General features: G+C 41.8%; 1 long non-coding RNA gene across 1 annotated transcript in view; it reads left to right on the top strand.

Moving 5' to 3' along the window:
• Positions 1 to 753: 753 nt before the first annotated feature.
• The window catches only part of LOC103789884 (uncharacterized), a 30,139-nt gene continuing 15,523 nt past the window's right edge, over positions 754 to 15,369 (top strand). The window contains exon 1 of the long non-coding RNA XR_001908751.4: positions 754 to 1,123. This is a non-coding gene — a long non-coding RNA (uncharacterized LOC103789884). The remainder of the gene's footprint in view (positions 1,124 to 15,369) is intronic.

Here is a 15,369-nt window from a genome sequence, read left to right as displayed (position 1 = left end):
TTGAATGTTGTGATCAGTGATTCAGTGCACATGATTCATCAGGAAGGCATTTGCTCGGCAGACATGTGAGGAGCTGTCTGCCTCTTCAATCTCACTGACAGGGCAAAAATGCTGATTTATAGTAAATCATTAAAATCTGCTTATTATGGCACGGCTTGTTCCTCTTCCCCACTTCAAGCCCGCAACTTGATCTGCATCGTGTCTCTTACAATTTTATACTACAGCAGGCAGTTATTTAAACAAGAGGGGAAGGCTCCTTAGTCTTTATTAGTGCATATGAAAGGATATTTTGTTTAAAGAAGACTAATTAAGAATGCAGACGATTTTCTTGCTCCGTGTAGGGGGGAAAATATAAAGATTTAAAATGTCGAAGCAGAACAAAGAATTACTGTACTAAAACAATGCTTAAGAATGATGATTTGGTACCTATTTTAAATAGCCATAAAATGCCAGTTCACATGTTGCCAAAATTACTGGGGAGACAGGGGCTTGGGGGCTGGTCGCCTTGAGTTTGGGTTGGAGGAGGCCATGACGATCTCTAACAGAAATGAATACCAGCCAGAGAATAATGCTATTATTGTGTTGAACTCCAATATTGTGACAAAGGTTACCTTGCTTTAAAAATTGTGGGGAAAGTTTTGTTCTTTAAAGGGAGAAGATTTAAGATTCAATGGGGACATGATATGAGAATATGTTGCGTGCCAGGTAAACAAAGAAATAACACAAAGAGGTCTATATTTTGTATGTGTTACTTACAGTAAAAAAAAAAAAATTTAATTTGATGCCTGGGGACAAAAATCCTTGCCACTGAATTACAAAGAGTGAACAAACTGACTCAAAATTAATCCATACAGATCTGTCCCCTTAATAAGACTAATTCCGGAGAACAAAGCAGAGCATAATGCATTTTAAATTAAGTTGGAAAATGCATAATTTATATTTGTTTTATTTCTTCGTATTTTAACACAGGTGCATTCCAGAATGCTAAGAACTACAGGAGAAGGGCATGCTTCCGACCATGGTTTTTTACTTTTGAAAACTGAAGGATCTAAGATTTGTCCTCTTGTTCAGGAAGTGAGAGCAGAATCAGACAGAAAAGATGAACGCAGTGAGAAAGTACAAAGTATGTTTGGTTAAAATTAATTTTTAGGGCTTCTAATTTCTGATGGGGCATTCAGCAACAGTTAAGAAAACACACACATACCACATTCATCTGGATGAAAATCATGTTTTCCTTTTGTCTCAAGTGGTAGTTTTAAGAGAAGCTGAGTGGGGTAGAAGAGCTCCCCTGGAGAGACCACAGTGGCTCCATGGATGAGCAGAGGCCCCTCATCCTGCCCACCCAGCCCAAGGTGGGCTGACGGGCAGAGGAAGATGGCCTGGGGCACAGTAGGGAGATGGTCTTATTTCCTTATTATTGCCTTTTGGCTGCATTGAAAACAGCCTTCTTCTCTCCCAAACCGGAACCCCTTCCTTCACTCCCCTTTCTTTTCTAGTCTCTAACCTCATCCCTAACCTATCTCAGCTTGGTTCCCTCCCGTCATTTCTATGACATGCAGAATTTATCCAACTTAGCTTAACTCATTGGTTCATTTCAGCTTAACTCATTTTAAATGATGTGTTTCTGTTTTGTTTTGTTTGAAAATCACAAACTAGACACAGCCCAGCTATGACTATTAGAATCAAATTGAATGCCTCAAAATTATTCTTTAACATAAATTGCTCTTTGGAGAGACCTGTACTAATGATTACACGGTAAGGAAAATTTAGAGGAAAATAGCACCTGTATCTACTTAGCTACAGAGCACCTAAGAGGGAAGAGACACTGAGCGAAGAGGTCTGCAGTTGTTATCATCTGCCTCTAACCAAGTCCTGCAAGCCAGGGCAGTCACAGGCCTGTGGTGGGAGGGGAGGGGACTGCGCATGTTACCGACAGCCTCCAAGCCCCAGCGTAGAATCTGACTCAGGTCTGTCTGAGCCCATATTGGCAACCATCATTCATTCTGAGCTCCAAAACCTGGACAGAAACCAAGTCCACTCCCCAAGCTCACGTGTGCTCTGATGGTCTATATCCACCCAGTATTTCCTAGCTCTCAAGACTGTAGGACTGACACATTCTCTGTAAAGCAGAACTGATGTTGTCACAGGACATAGGCCACTAACTTGCCAATAACCCTTTGGATGGTGAAAGCATCACACTGATTTTTCATGAGTCTGGCTTTTGGGGCTTAGTTCAGATTCTTTTTCGTCCATGGTGTAGATCAGTACTTCACTCATTTGCATCCAGAGAAGATAGTGTTTAAAGCACTGACTTCCATCCTGAGAAGACTACGTGCCTTGCTTTTGGAAGGTTGAATGGGATGCTACTTAAAATAGGATCTTCCAGCTGGTTAGGTTTGGAGTTCAGATATACAAAAGTCAGTGATATACTAGGTGCATTTTTATTCTTGCCAAACTTGATACTTGATAGATTTGTTTGGATAAAGTCCTGATTTTCTTTCCTACTTTTTTTTTTGTGTGTGTGTGGCGGATACCAGTTTGATTGCTGCTGGATGAAGCCGGTCTGGTGCCTTCTGGGCTTGCTACATCGCCTCGCCATCATAGAGCCACCCTTTCCACCTTGTATCGGCGGCATCACACATTTATTCAGTTTACAGTCTTGCCTCTCGGTCCGCCCTATCACTTCATCCCTCACTCCACTGCCTCTTCAGTACAGTTAATTGTAGGAGAGAGTCAGGGAGGCAGGGCATTCTCAACCAGGGAAAGGATAAATTCTTCCAGAGATAATGAGCACACACTGGGATCTAGCCTTTCTTAGAGCTTAGCAGTTCATCTTCTGCTGTGGTCGAACTTTGGCTGCTTTTGTTTGAGCTTCACGGTCTTTCTGTTTCCTCTCTTGCGCGATCTTGCCATGTCTTGGTGACAAGCTCCTTCTAGCCTGAGTCAGTGTGGGGAACAAGTAGAGGATGGACTCGGCGTCTTCTGCAAGATGTGAGGATTGCAACATTCCCATTTGCACGTGAACCACTGCTGTCCCCAGAGCCACAGACAGACATGCAGGTCACAGCCCAGCCCACTGTGTGGCTTTGCCTGAACCTGATGCTCACTCTCTATTCCCATCCTGGCAGGTCCCCTGACCTCTGGAGAAGGCTGCTGGTATTGCACTGACCCAACTTCACTAAGGCATCAAACAATAAAAGAAGGAACCAAGACGTAGAGGTCATTATTGCAGTTCCCATGTAGGTAGAACGCCAGTGGCACTATGTCTTTCGTGACGGTCTGTCTTGTCCACTTTGAGCCCTTCCTCTGCCTTATGCCAGGTGCCCAGTGCCCTCAGCTTCCTGCCTCAGGTCAGAGAGAGACATCTGATGGCAGACCCATCCACACACTTTGATTGCAATTACCCCTTCCTGGGATCTTTGCACTCAGAAAAGTGATCTTGAGAAAGGGCTGCAATGAAACGGTGGAAAGAACCCCTATGGAAGAATTTAATCTAGCATTGTAGTCATGGAAAGATGAATATTTGTGACTACAAACACTATTAAGAAATATTATGGAATGGACAGCTTACTCTAAAGAGAGAAAGACTGAAGCCAGTTTCCAGTTCTGTGGTGAGTGGGTGTGTTAGTCCATTTTCACGCTGTTGATAAAGACATACCTGAGACTGGGTAGTTTATAAAGAAAAAGATGTTTAGTGGGTTCACAGTTCCACTTGGCTATGGAGGTTTTGCAATCATGGCAGAAGGTGGAAGGCACGCCTTACTTACATGGTGACAGGGAAGAGCAGAGTAAGAACCAAGTGAAAGGGGAAACCCCTTATAAAACGATGAGATCTCAAGAGTCCCTCCCACAACCATGTGGGAATTATGGGAGCTACAATTCAATATGAGATTTGGGTGGGGACACAGCCAAACCATATCTATGGGTTAAGTGAAACCAAACAGATTTCTTTTTTACATCCTTGAGACTCATTTTCCATATTTAACACAGAGTTGAAGAAATGTTTTTTTTTTAAACATTCTGGTCCATGGTTGTTTTTATTTCCATCATTTGAAAACTATTCCCCCTCCCCACCGTCCCACTTCCCTCCTTTAGCGTCAACCTCTCTGGGATAGAAATATTTCTAAGGGGGGCAGGAATCAGGCACAACTCCCAAGCTGCTGTGTTACCCTGAATGTCCCTCATGTATTCCATGTGTCCCAACTGGGATGACAATTCTGAGAGAATTTTCCCAAGTATCCCCTTATTATACATGGGCCTCAGTGGCTATCATAATTAGAATTTGCCGAAAGCAGACCTCAGACAAGGATTTGGGTTCCTGTAGCTCATTTGGAGTATGATCCCAAAAAGCTGATGAGAGAGAGGGGAGACAGGGAAGAAGAAAGTCAACAAAGGGAGGGTTAAACAGGGATTACCTTCCTGCAGACTGGAAATGACCCCTTGGGTTCGTGTTGAGAGGTACAGCAACACAAAGCTTGTGAGAAATGCAAATCTTTAAAGGAATTCTTTTCTTGATACATCATATTTTACATGTTTATGGAATACATGTATTTGTTACCTGGATGTAATGTGTAATGATCAAGTCATGGTTTTTGCGGTATCCATCACTTTGAATATCTTTGTGTTGGGAACATAAGTCCTCTCCTCTGGCTATGATGAAATATACAATATACTTAAATATATTGTATATTTCAATGTATTGTATATTTAAATATATATTGCACATTTAAATATACAATATTTAAATATATATTGTATATTGAAATACATAACATTTAAATATATTATATATTTCAACATAGCCAGAGGAGAGGACTTGAAATGTCTGGAGGACTTGAAAATACTAGGCTATCACCCTAGACTAGTATTAATAATTAGCACTTTTTTCTTCTATCTAACTAAATGTCAGTATCCATTCACCCACATCTCTTCATTTTTTCCTCCCCCACTCACACCCTTCTAGCCTCTGGTATTTATCATTTTATTCTCTATCTCCATGAGATAATTTTGTTAGCCTGTATGTATGAGTGAGAGCATGTGGTATTTATCTTTCTGTACCTGGTTTATTTCACTTAATGTAATGACCTCCAGTTCCATCCACGTTGCTACAAATAACAAGATTTCATTCTTTTATTTTTATTTCTTTGGCTGAAAGGTATTCTATTGTGTATATATACCACATGTTCTTTGTCCATGGATCCACCGATGGACTCTCAGATTGATTTGAGGTCTTTGCTCTTGTGAATGGTGCTTGGATAAACATGTGAGTGCAGGTATCTCTCTGATACACAGATTTCTTTGCCTCTGGATAAATACCCAGTAGTGGGATTGCTGGATCAAATGGTAAATCTATTTTTAGTTTTTTGAGAATCTTCATACTGTTTTCCATAATGGCTGTACTAATTTGCATTCCCACCAACAGTGTATAAGAGTTCTCTTTTCTCTACATTCTCACCAGCATCTGTTATTTTTTGTCTTTTTATTAATAGTCATTCTCACTAGGGTGAGATGTTATTTCACTGTGGTTTTGATGTGCATAGAAATGCGAATCTTATTTCCCTCCTGACCAGGTCTAATAACTCAGAGTCTCTGGAATAGGCCTGGGAATCTGAGTTTTAACAATCTCCCCGGGGGAAAAGGTTGGGCTCAACTTTGAGGAACAATGGCATGGAATGCCCACAGATGGGCTCCTCAAGGGGCCAGGAAATGGGTATTTATCTAACAGTGTCCCTCTCTCAATGACTGAGGGTTGTTTCTGAGGGGTTACCTCCCAGAACATTCTGTATCTTCTGTGCAGGTGCCAGGCAGTGCCCAAACCAGAGAATGTCTCAGGCAGAGAGACACAGAAAACCACAGGTCTGAATGGCAACCACATGTGAGCAACTTCTGGGTGGGCCAGGGAGTACTGGTGGGGCAATGACAGGGTCTGCTTCAAATCTCTTCATCTAGCTTATGACAACTTCCAAGTTTAGATCTCTCCTCAATTCCAAATTTGGATACATCCAACTGGAAGTCTCATCAACACACCCAAAACTACAGTTGTCATCTTCTCTATGCCCTCAAAAATTCCTTGCTCCTCATACAAAGTTCCTCCTTGCTCCTCATACACAGAACCACCCATCGCTCCATCCCTTATAATCTAGACCTGGATCATGCAGTTGTGTTCCTTTCTCTCATGTCCCCAATCAAATGGGCCATAAGTGCTGTCATTTTACCTTCTTAACATGTGTTCAGCCCTTCCATTTCTCTCCTTCTTCACCATTAGTCCTAATTTGAGCCTCTGTCACTTCTGCCTGGGGTTGTCAGCTGGCCTTCGTGCTTCCAGTCTTATATACACCAATGCATTTCCTATATAATTGTCCCTGCGATCTCCTTGAAGCATAAACCTGACCGTGAGGCTGTCCTGCTGAAAGCTCTCCTGGCTTCAGTTGTCCAGGGATGAAGGCATTAACCTGACACACCAGCAGCGGCCTAAGTGGTATCCATGCTGAATCTGACAATTCCTGAGTAAGTAACGCTCCCCTGCACCCTGAGCCTTGGACCTCCACACACGCCCTTCTTTTGCCTGGGTTACTCTTCGCTCTCAGTCCTCATGCTCACTCCCTTCCCTGGCATCTCATGTGCCTGGTATAGGGTGCTGTGCCTGGCATCCTCTGCCTAACATCCCTTGTCCCAACCCTGGCAGGCTCCAAGGGCATTCCAGGGAAATATCTGCAGCCTTCTCCTTTAGCACGTATCACCCTTGGACGTAGTGACCTGGCCACCTGTCTGTCCTCCACATTGAATAGTAAGCTCTGCAAGGGAAGGCACCGGATCACACTGATTTGTCTATCAGCAGCACCAAGAACAGTACATGGCGTGTAGCGTGACCTTAATAATGCATTCAAATGAGCAAACAGATGAATGGGAGAAATGTGGGACAGCAAATGTTTAATCAGAGTTCCTTCCCTTCTTCGTATACTCTCTCCAGTCTTGCCTTGTTAGGCAAACACCTAGCTTGTCTTGGGGAAGCCTGACTTGTGCCTTGTCAACTTGGCACGGCAGCTCTGGTCAAAGGCCCCAAATGGTGTTTTCCAGAATGACCAAGGAGGAATCCACGTGAGCTTCCCAGGGTGGGAGGGAGGCAGAGGGCATTATCAAAGGTTGGGGTGGGCAGACACGTGGACAGAGAGATGCTGAGCTGCCTGGTGGACCCCAGCATGGCCTCACCTTGCTCTTGCTCTGTGGCCAGTCATTTTCCCATAGCACCCCCAGGACCACCCCCAAGTGCTTGGCTATCTATAGGTCTGCAGAGGCAGTGGCTCCTACAGAGGGAAGAGTTTCCATTGCGGGTCCACTCCAGTGGGCTACTCCTGCAGGGTCCCACTTCAGTGACTGGGTGTGTGTGCTTTTCAGATTTCCCAGAAGTTCAGGCTTATCCAGCCAGGCAGCTGGGCTCAAGAGGTCAACAAAGACTTCCTTGATCCTCCAACTTTTTCCACCTCTCCTCACCCTTTACATTACTGGATCTTTTCCTGTCCATGTATGCTCTTACTCTTTTTTTTTTTTAAACTTTTATTTTAGGATTGGGGGTACATGTGCAGGTTTGTTATATAAACTTGTGTCATGGGGGTTTGTTGTACAGATTATTTCCTCCCCCCGCTATTAAGCCTAGTACCCAGTAGTTATTTTTCCCGATCCTCTCCCTCCTCCCACTCTCCACCCTCGAGTAGGACCCAGTGGGTGTTGTTCCCTTCTATCTGCCCATGTGTTCTCATCATTTAGCTCCCACTTATACATGAGAAAATGCGGTATTTGGTTTCCTGTTCTTGTGTTAGTTTGCTAAGGGTAAATGGCCTCCAGTTCTATCCATTTTTCTGCAAAGGACTTGATCTCATTCTTTTCATGGCTGCATAGTGTTCCATAATGTATAGGTACCATATTTTCTTTATCCAATCTAACACTGATGGGCATTTAAGTTGATTCCTTGTCTTTGCTATTGTGAATAGCACTGCAGTGAGCATTCACATGCATGTGTCTTCGTGGTAAAAAGATTTCTATTCCTTTGGGCATATGCCCAGTGATAGGATTGCTAGGTCGAATGGCAGTTCTGTTTTTGGCTCTTTGAGGAATCACCATGCTGCTTTTCACAATGGTTGCGCTGATTTGCACTTCCACTGACAGTGCACAAGCATTCCATTTTCTCCTCAACCTCACCAGCATTTGCTTTTTGTTTTTTGGCTCTTTAGTAGTAGCCATTCTGACTGGCATGAGATAGTATCTCATTATGGTTTTGATTTGCATTTCTCGAATGCTGATTGCATTGAGCAGTTGCTAACCTGCATCTCTCTGGGGTGAAGTCCTCAGGAGACAAGCAAAGACCCTTGGTCACAATGACTATTAAGATCCCTCCCTTTCCTGCCTCCAAGGTGGGGAAGAACCGAAAACCCTGAGATCACCCCAAAGCTGCAGTGGGCAGCTTAGGAGTGCCATGTCTTCAGCCAGCACTGAAGTGGGAGAGGAACCCACACTTTCAGAGGATGGAAGAGAGCATGGCTACCACTATGAGGAAATATAGGGGAGCTACACGACTGAGCAAGAGCCTACTAGATGATCAGTACACGTAAGCACCACCCACCAGATTACATCCCAAAGTTTCAACACCAAAAATACCTCCCTAACAAACACCCCTGTGAAACCCAAGACAAGAAGACAGCTACACGTCATTCTTATTCTTACAGTATTTGAGGTGGTTCTGTTTTCCTGACTGAACACCGATAGATACAGTAGACTTTCAAATGTGTTTAACGATCTTAGTTTCACTTTTTGCTATCAAGACTCACCAGAATGGCAAAGAAATTCCAGATCAATCTCTTATTTGAGTAGGAGAACAAAAGTACAAATTAAATTACCCATGAAAGAAAACTAGCAGGACTTTAAAGGATTATAAATTATAACCAAACATAATTTGTTCTAGGAATGCAAAGTGATTTCACATGCAAATATTACATTAACATATTAATATAATTCAGCATATTAAATACAAGATTGTGGTAGGCAGAATTCTAAGATGACCCTCGATGTAATTACATAATCCCTGTTTTTTTTTTTTTACTATCGTTGGGAAGTGTAACTTTCTTCTAATCAATAGAATCTTTTTTTTTTTTTTTTTTTTTTTTTGAGACAGAGTTTCGCTCATGTTACCCAGACTGGAGTGCAATGGCGCAATCTCGGCTCACCGCAACTTCCCCCTCCTGGGTTCAGGCAATTCTCCCACCTCAGCTTCCTGAGTAGCTGGGATTATAGGCACACACCACCATGCCCAGATAATTTTTTGTATTTTTAGTAGAGACGGGGTTTCACCATGTTGACCAGTATGGTCTCGATCTCTTGACCTCGTGATCCACCTGCCTCGGCCTCCCAAAGTGCTGGGATTACAGGCGTGAGCCACTGCGCCCGGCCCATCAATAGAATCTTGTGGCAAAGATGAAAGGTTTTGCAGAGGTAATTACAGCTACTAATCAGTTGAGTTTTAATAAATCAAGAGATTATCTTGACATAATCAGGAGGTCCGGACTAGGAAACACTCTTCAACAGAGGTGAACTCTCTCTTTCTCTCTGGCTTTGAAAAAATAAACTGCCTTGTTGTGACATGTGGCTCTACAGAGGAGGCTATATGGCAAGGACCCGAGGGTAATTTCTAGGAGTTGAGGCTGGTTCTTGGTCTACAGCTTACAAAACAAACAAATAAACAAACAAACAACAACAAAAAGAGGACCTTGGCAATACAGCTGTAAGGGCATGAGTTCTGCCAGCAACCTTACTCAGCTCAGAAGTGGATTATTTCTTAACTCAGATGTCCAGATAGGAAAACAACCCAGCTCCTACCTTGATGGCAGCCTTATGAGACCCTGAGCAAAGGGTCTAGCTAAGCCCTTCTGGACACAGACTCACGGAAAACATGTGCTGTTCCGAGTCACTGAGATGATGATAATCCGTTATGTGGCAAGGGAATGAAAATACACTGATTAAATAGATACCTGTATCTTTTAGCTACAAAATTTGGTTTACAAAAACCAGTCCCCAGATTCAGTGCTTGTGATGGCCAACTTTATGTACTCACTTGACTGGGCTTAGGGATACCCAAATAGCTGATAAACCATTGCTTCTGGGAATGTCTGCGAAGGTGTTTCTGGAATAGATTGGCATTTGAATCAGTGGACTGAGTAAGGAAGATCACCCTCACTCAGTTAGGGCAGGCTCCATCAATCTCCTGAAGACCTGATCAAGCAAAGGGAAACAGAAAATTTGCCCCCTCTCTCTTCTGGAGCCTAGACACTTCTCCTGCTTTTGGACATCAGACCTCCAGGTTCTTCTGCCTTTAGACTTGAACGGAGCTATGCTACCAGCTCCCCTCATTCTCTAACTTGCAGATAACCTGTAATAGAACTTTTTGGCCTCCATAATAGCATAAGCCAATTCCCTATTCTTGTTGGTTGGTCTATCTATCATCTATCTATCTATCTATCTATCTATCATCTATCTATCATCTATCTATCTATATCTATCATCATCTATCATTTATCTCCTATCAGTTCTGCTTTTCTGGAGAACCCTGACTAATACAGATGTTTTAAACAACAAAATGTATACTGCCCGTCTGTGGGTCAGCTGGAGGTCAGCGGATCTAAGCTGCAGTCATCTCAGCTTGGCTTCAACTTGCAATTCAGGCCACTTAAGCAAGTTGCATATCTGTTCCCAATAGTAGCAGGGCAGAAAAATCCACTCTTTCTCTCACAGAAGAAACTGCAAGGTCTCACAGCAAATCATGGGTACAGAAAGGGCTGAAGAAATGGGAGAAATGATACCATCTACTGCAATACCTGAACAGTATTTAATAGAATCCAACACTAATTACTAACGTTATGTAGAAAAAAAAAGACGGAAATAAAGAGGATGAATAAAGAGGTTGTCCTGACTAAGCAAATGTAATCTACATTAACTTTTAACATTCATCTAAGAAGTAACACCACAGAGGAGTCCTGAATCAGCTTTCACGAACTTCGGCGATTGGTGGAAGCCTGTGTAAAGAGGGTTGAGAGAATTTTGAAGGCTCAGGAAGTCAGGTTGTGAGTGCACATTTGCTTTTATCTGGAGGATGGAATGAACATCCTTCATCAGATTTCAAAAGGCTAATTGAAGAGCACTACACTAGAAGTTTTCTCATTAAAATCAAAAATAATATCAATGATAGCCAGTAGAAATAAGAGAACTAGGAGGAGAAACTGTGAGGACAGAATAGTATTAACATTATATATCAATAAGATGATTGTTCTGCTTATAAAGCCTGTATGTCTTCATTCTAAGATGCTGAAGTTTTAAAACATCAGAATCCATTGTACAGTCAGTGTGTGTATTTAATGTAGCACGGTTTCTCTGGTTTTCCTGAAGTATTTAGAATGTTGATCAATATAAAAGTTGATGATATCTTAAAATTATGAAAATATAATTTGAAAATGATTAAGCAAGTTTAGAAAGGTGGTTAGTTACAAAGTCAAAATGCAAAAACCATTAACTGTCTTGCATGTTAAAAATAATCAAATAGAAAATTAACAAAAACATAATTCCATTCTCAGTAACATTAGAATGTATTAGAATGACATCCTGGGAAAGGATGTCATTAACCAGAAATATTAAAAAATTATAATTATAAAATTTTAATGGTAGAAAAATATAAAAAGGTCTTTAAGATGATCAAATGGTTTTGATTATAAAATATATTAACTTTTAATATTGCAAACTTATCAATTTGTCCCACATTTATTCATAGGTTTAATGACGATTCTATAAAAATCTCACCAGAGTTTAAAAAAAATTATTCATTTACTGATTAGAGTGATGTGTGAGAACTTGAAACATTAATTCTAATATTAATCTGGAATGAAAAAAATAGCCTGGAGCTTGGCGTGGTGGCTCACGCCTGTAATCCCATCACTTTGGGAAGCTGAGGCAGGTGGATCAAAAGGTCTAGAGTTCGAGACCAGCCTGGCTAATATGGCGACATTCCGTCCCTACTAAAAATACAAAAAAAATTAGCCGAATGTGGTGTACCATGCCTGTAATCCTGGCTGCTTGGGAGGCTGAGGGAGAAGAATTGTTTGAACCCAAGAGGCAAAGGTTGCAGTGATCCAAGATCACGCCACTGCACTCCAGCCTGGGTGACAGAGCAAGATTACATCTCAAAAAGAAAAAAAGAAAAAAAACCTGGAACACTTTAGAAAGAATGAATAATTAGGAAGAAATTGTCCTACCAGATACTAAAAGAAACATTAAAGTTAAAATCTCAAAACACTGTCATACTAGTGAAATTAACAAGAAATAGGGAAAATATACTAGACAATCCAGAAACTGAACTTGGGATACATTTTATTTTATATGTGATATATTTTGTTGAATATAAGATACGTTATTGATTGTATGATTCAGTATTATCCCATGCACCAATAACAGAGGAAAAACTCCGAAGATGGAATTTAATAGAACCACTACGACAAGGGCTATATCCTCGGTCTAAGGGTCTGTGAGAAAGGCAAGCACCACGCAGAAACAGATCACAAAGAAATGCTCTTGCGTTCTAATCTTTACACTGGGAGGAGGGAAGAAAATATGTCTCCCCTTAGAATTGGAATCGGAGCCAATGCCCACACAGTGTTGCAGTGTGAAGTCCGAAGGAACTTCGGGCTGGAAGCTTGAAGTGGTCTCACGTCCACAGTGTCCCCAGATGATAGCATAAGCAAATCCAAAGCTTCCCAGGAAGAAGTGGCCTCCACGCCAAGCCAACAAAGACCTTTAGGTGCTGGAGACTGAAAATTGACCCAGATCTCAGAGATGCTAACATGGAAAATTTTTCATTTTAGAAGCTGTGGAGTATGGTAATAGCATTCAATATTTGTGGCCAAAGATGAAGAATCATTCAATAAATGAGGATGGAAACACAGCTTAGCAACTCGGGAAATTAAACAACTACCACCTAGCACAAGGATAGAACTGAAAACAAGAACCCTTATGAGCACTAGAAGAAAACACAAATCTGAGACTGAGAATCACCTTTCCAGACATGGAAGAAAAAAAAATAGTGGAGAACCGGCTGGGCGCGGTGGCTCACACCTGTAATCCCAGCACTTTGGAAGGCCAAGGTGGGTGGATCATGAAGTCAAGAGATCGAGACCATCCTGATCAACATGGTGAAACCCCGTCTTTACTAAAAATACAAAAAATTAGCTGGGCATGGTGGTGTGTGCCTGTAATCCCAGCTACTCAGGAGGCTGAGGCAGGAGAATTGCCTGAACCCAGGAGGGGGAAGTTGCGGTGAGCCGAGATTGCACCATTGCACTCCAGCCTGGGTAACAAGAGCGAAACTCCGTCTCAAAAAAAAAAAAAAGTGGAGAAGCATTCATCTCCTGGAATAAAACAAAATGCAAAACTTCCACACATCAAAAGGGACCCCGAATGAATTAAAGGCAAACAAAACCAGGAAAAAAATACTTTTATGGCAAAAGGAGAATAGTAACCTTATTACATCCTAACAGTTTGATATGTGTGTGAATTTTCTCCTTGGCCATTTTTATACTAATGAAGAGATCAGAAACAAAACGAGGGAAGGGAAGAAATTATAACTCATCTGTACTATAAAACACGTTTTTGAAGAAAGCTTGTTGGCACCAAAAAATTCTTTAGAAATGTTAAATGAAATAAAATGAATCTAAATTACAGCCAATGTAAACTGATATAATAGTTTACATTTATATCTCTCTCCCTATATGGATATATATGAATGTATATAGAATGTATATATATGTATGCACACACACATATGTAATGTATATGGCAATTTTATATTACATAGTATACAAGCGTGGAGTATATATATACACTATATGTAATGTGTGTATATTTGTAGTATATGTAATATATAATAGCACATAATGTATACAATATATAATGTATATACTATTTCTAGTTATCACAAATGTAGTGGTTTAAGTGATACATATTTATTACCTTACAGTTCTCTTGGTCTCCTGGGGCTGAGCTTGAGGTCTTAGCAGGCCTGTATTCCTCTCTGGAGGCTCTAGGGGAGAATCTGTTTCCTTGCCCTTTCTTTCTCCTCCTGGCTGCCTGAATTCCTTGGCTCTCTTGGTATCTTTTCTCAATGTCCAAACCCAGCAACAGAAGAGTGAGTTCTTTTTGAACCCTTTGTCCATGCTCAGATCTCTCTCTGATCCAGCCAGAAAGGTTCTCTGCTTTTAAGGACTCCTATGTTTTCACTGGGTCCACCAAGATCATCAGGATCATCATCTCTCCATGACAATGTTGATGACCTTGAGCACGTATGCAAAATCTCCTTGGGTGTGTGTCAGGTGAAGTGGGTTCTGGGGCTAAGCAATGGACGTATTGGGGGGTGGAGGAGACGTTGTTTCGCTAACCATCTTTGGTGCTATTTTAATTTTTAGAACACACACATGCTCTTACATAAACGGAAGAGGCTTATATTATTTTTATCTTCATCATCGTTACCATCGTCTACATTTTTTATTAACTCCCTCAGTCACTAGTTAAGTCTTGGGAAACAGGGGTTTACTTTAGAGCAAGGGTCTGCACAAGAGGACCCACAGGCAAAATCCAGCTTACCACATGGTCTCGTCAATAACATTTCCTCAGAACACGAATGCTCTAATTTATGCACTTGTTGTCCGTGGCTGGGTTTTGTGCTCAACTCCAAAGCTGAGCAGTTGCAAGACAGAGCACTGGGGCCATGGTGCCTAAGAGATGTGCAGTCTGACCCTTATCAGAAAAAATTTGCTCATGTTGGCTTTAGAGCTTTAAATCCTTGCTTCACTATGTCAGATTAAAACCAAAAATTGAGTCAGAGGAGATATTTCGCCTTAGAGCATGGCAGGATTTCCAGGGTCATCATGGCCATCCTGCCTTTCACGGAGAAGATGCTTGAGACCCGAGAGGTGAAGGGGCTCCCAGGGGCTACTCCACAGCCACACGCACTGCCTGCAGAAAGCCACTTGATTGAAGCTCCCTGGGTTTCACCTCTACCTTCTGCTTCCGCGTTTTTTAGCAGGTACTGATTCCCAGGAATGCACTGAAGCTGTCTCAACATTTTTGGGGAAAAATAAAAGCAAATCGAAAATGCAAAGTTTTTACAAGCAGGTGTGTTAGCTATGGCTACATATAACTCCATTGAATGGTCCTGAAGCTAGGGCTTAAGTCCTTGCAGACCAGGAAGGGAGGTTTTTTTTTGTGATTTGTACCTGTGACTATAGGTGGTGGCCATGCATGTGGCAGAGCACAGAGGACCCTGGAGGCACACCTTAGAAG

Source organism: Callithrix jacchus, chromosome 22 (assembly GCF_049354715.1).
Source record: "Callithrix jacchus isolate 240 chromosome 22, calJac240_pri, whole genome shotgun sequence".
Classification (NCBI taxonomy): domain Eukaryota; kingdom Metazoa; phylum Chordata; class Mammalia; order Primates; family Cebidae; genus Callithrix; species Callithrix jacchus.
Note: the sequence above shows the minus strand (reverse complement) of the source record. Positions and strands in the feature narration are given on the sequence as shown.